The sequence below is a fragment of the Saimiri boliviensis genome, chromosome 8 (assembly GCF_048565385.1).
Source record: "Saimiri boliviensis isolate mSaiBol1 chromosome 8, mSaiBol1.pri, whole genome shotgun sequence".
Taxonomy (NCBI): Eukaryota; Metazoa; Chordata; class Mammalia; order Primates; family Cebidae; genus Saimiri; species Saimiri boliviensis.
Window position 1 is genome coordinate 117,646,347 of NC_133456.1, and position 4,393 is coordinate 117,650,739.

Here is a 4,393-nt window from a genome sequence, read left to right on the forward strand (position 1 = left end):
AAATGAGGCACTTTTTCTGAATTTTCATAGACCATGCATAGGTTTTTCTCTTGTTAGACCTCCTGAGTTTGATTGAAATAATAAGTCAATACAAACTACATACATCACTTGTGTCAGCTCCAGGTAGCTACCCGTGCAGACCTTTGGCTCCCTTGTCTCAGCGTTGGGCCTGGTACAAAGCTGATCAGTCACCACACAGGTGAAGGACCTGGGGTGTGGACACTCATGCTTAGCTTTCAACCTGGCCTGGCCCTTACTCATTGCATGCCCTTAGTCCAGGTACTTATTCTCAAAGCCTCAGTTTTCTCATCTGAAAAACAGGATGACAGTAAAATTACTTATCTCACAGGGTTATGATAGGAATTTGATGAAATAGTGTGTATGAATCACTGGGCATAGTGTCAGGTGAACTGCAAATGCTCAATAAACATCAGCCATTCTGTCTACTACTAACAGTGTTTCCAGGAAATATTTTTCAGATAAAAAATGCGTCAGGTCAGCTACTTTGTGGGTGAGTTTCAGTTGGCAAATTTGTCTGAGCTTCACCTGCAGCTGAACATTGGCAGTCAGTAACAGTTGCGTACAGATGCCGTGTGGCTTGGAAGGAGTAGAAATGGTGAGTGAGGTTCACTCATGGGTGGTGTGGTTTAGAAGTGGCCACTTAGTAGGACCAACTACCAATGCCACTTAGCAAGTCCTCTTCGTCACATTTCACTGGACAAAATAATACTTGTAAGTCATGTGACTCCAGACATGCACCATGCTCAGTAGGAATAAATATCATTTCTCCCAAGTCTCACACCAAATAATTTCATCTGGAGATGGAAAGAAATGGTGATACACACACGTTTTTGTATAGATAAGGCAGTTTTTCTGAATTTTCATAGACTATGCATAAGTTTTTCTGTGGTTAGACTCCCTGAATTTGATTGAAATAATAGGACGATACCAATTATATACATAACTGTATCTTCCGCTGACTCAGTGGCAGGAACTTTCCTGGGATGGTTGAATGTATAGATAGATGGGTGAATGGATGGAGGGACAGATGGAAGGATGGGTGGATGGATAGACAGATGGATGAATGGATGGAGGGACAGATGGAAGGATGGGTGGATGGATAGACAGATGGGTGGATGGCTGGAGGGGCAGATGGAAGGATGGGTGGATGGATAGACAGATGGGTGGATGGCTGGATGGATGAGTGGATGGATGGAGGGAAAAATGAGGGAATGGATGAGCAGGTGGATGGGTGGGTGGGTTGATGAGAAAATGGGTGGCTGGGGGGTGGGTATGTGGGTGGGCAGGTGGATAAATAGATGAGTGGGTGGGTGGCTTGAGAACTGACTTAGAGTCTTGCCTTTATTGACACTCATAGAGTCTTTTAATATTATTATAGTCATGGTTTCATCATGATTTTCTTCATCTTTAGGAGTGATCCTTATACAGAATCCTGAGAAATAAGCAAGTAATGGGAATATGAAAGTGCTTTGAGAAATTAAATGTAGTATAAGAAGGAGCCAGGTATTTTACTGTTAAACTCTGGAACTTTGAAATGGGGTCACTTTATACTTTCTGGCATACAGGAGAGTTATTTTCCAGGCTGAAAATTCTCAAACCCAGTCGTGCAAACGATTCTTCCTGCAGTTGTGAAGTCTGGAAGCTTCTTTATCTATTTTCCATACACTCCACTCTGGCAGGCAATTGTTCAGCTGGTAATGGAAAGGTAAGCAGTTCATTGCAGTCGGCAGTCAGCAAGCAGTCAGCTGGCTTGAAGCTTATCCTCGCCACGGAACATGAGTAGTGACCCTGTGGACGTCCCAACAGATTTCAGAGGAGCCATTTCAGGGATCAATGGCAGTCCCATTACTGTTTTCATGGTTAATCAATGGCGCACACCCTGTGACATGCCCTGCTTCCCAGACACACGGCTGCGTCCTGACTGCAGAGGTGGTTTGCCCTCCAGGGAAGGTGGGCTGAAAACTGACAGGAAAAAGAGCAGCCGTGCTTCCTGAATTCTCTCCTGCGGCCGCCCAGCGTGTTTTACCTCGGTTCTTGGGGAAGATTAAAACCAATCTGAGGATACGGTGGTCATGGTACCGCGCTTGGGTGTGGCTGAACGATGACCATGTCATATTTGAAATTTTTTTAAAAAACCTTGTTTTAAAGAATAAAAATCAATGAAGCCAAAAACAAGGCATGTTTTCAGCATTACTAAAAGTGTTTTTTAAGTGTTGTTTGTGTTTTTCCCTGTTTTATTGTCTTAGAATGTAAATTTTTGGTGTGTATAACAAGAAAAAATATTACTACTTTTACACGTATCAACATGCAGAGTTTACCTTATATTCTAAGACTTCTCATTTCAATTACTGTATCATTTGTTGTGAAGAATAAAATGCAATTGCTTATGAGGTAGAGAATGCCATGTTACTGTAAAATAACGAGACTTTCTATGTAATTTGCTACTTTAAACTCTTAACTTTTTAGGTCTAATATAAAACACTAGGCAACAATATTTTCTGTCTTGTCTTTATGCATATGTTTTGTATTAATTTCAGTTTATTTTTTTTCTTTTGTTTTATTTCTTGATTTCTGTTGTACTGAAACTTAACTGGCTCAGGGATGATATTTTGACAAGAAAGCCAGGATAGACCTGTTCCAGAGACTCTCAGCAAAGAGTGTACATTAGCTTTCTTAATGTCATAACCCTATGTGATTGGGAGATTATTCACTTTCTGTTTAAATAGCTGGCATGCGCAGTGTGTGTCTGTGTATGTATGTGTGCGTGCATGCGTGTGTTGGTAATGAGAACTGAACTAACAACTTAAAACCTCTACTGTGTGCCTCACACTGTGCTATAGATCTGTGTACATTATTTGATAAAATTCCAAAAGCATCCTATAAGGGTATATTGCTATGACACCCATTTCACAGGTTAGAATAAAGAGACACGGGAAGATGACGTTATTTACCCCTGCAGCTAGAAACATCGAGATCTAAGCTGGACATTTGCACACAAGCTTTTCAGGTGTGCTGGTCTCTTGGGTAATCACTGAACTCCAGATCTCCGCTTTTATAATGAGGTTTGCAGGTGAGATCAATTTAAACTCATAGCATCAGCCCTAGACAAGACAAAATAACACATATGCCCTGGTCATTTAAAACAGGGGTTGGCAAACATTTTTGGAAAGGGCCAGATGCTAAATATTTTAGCCTTAGCTGGCCATAACATCTTCATCAACACTACGCAGCTCAGTTCTTGTGGTGCCAAAGCAGCCAGAGGGCTGGATTTGGGCCACAGGAATTATTTTGTCAACCCTGCACAAAACATCTGTTGGTATCATCAGAGATTGTGGTGATGTCACAGACTTTTAATATTAATTATAAAGGAATGATCTGATTATGGGATATTTTGAAATAGGAATTATTACCAAGATATTATAATAGAATGTACTGGGACATAGAAAGGTGGAAGTGAATCTAGAACACTAGAGATTAAAACAAACTCAGACAGAGGATAGTAGAAGTTAGAAGGAAGAAAAGAGACCCTGTTATTCTAAATCTCTTAGTTTACAGAAGAGGAAGCTCAGTTCCCCTTAAGAATTCAGTGGCAGAAATCTGACCAGACCTCTGCCCTAAAGTCCAGTTTGGAATTTTTGCCATAACTTCATATGATATCTATTTCCCACATTACATCTGGACACACAGAGTTGTGTCTGCTGTGGAGTGTAGGCATCAAGAATTGCGGGACTTGGGACACCCATTCCTATGGGGAAAATGTCTAAATCTTTGTAGTAGTATTACCTCGTGTATTGGCCCCTTACAAACTTTCTTTGACTAACTGCTGATCATGATCTAGAGAACACAGGACGTGCACTGGGGCAAGGGCGGGGCCCACACCTGCCGTCCCAGCACATTGGGAGGCCAAGGCAGGCCGACGGTTTGAAGTCAAGGCCAGCCTCAGCAACATGGAAAGAACTTGTCTCTACAAAAAACACACAAAAAATGGCTGGGTGCAGTGGCTCATACCTGTAATCCTAGCACCTTGGGAGGCCAAGGTGGGTGGAAGGCTTGAGGTCAGGATTTCCAGACCAGCTTGGCCAACATGGTGAAACTCCATCTCTTCTAAAAATATAAAATTAGCCAGACATGGTGACGCAGTCCTGTAGTCCCAGCTACTCGGGAGGCTGAGGCAGGAGAATCCCTTGAACCTGAGAGGTGGAGCTTCAGGAGCAGAGATTACACCACTGAACTCCAGCCTGGGTGGGACAGAGCAAGATTCCCTCTCAAAAACAAGAAAACGAAGAAAAGAAAATCAGCTACACAAAAAAATTAGCCGAGCATGGCAGCATCCACCTGTAATCCAGCTACACTGGAGGCTGAGGTGGCAGGA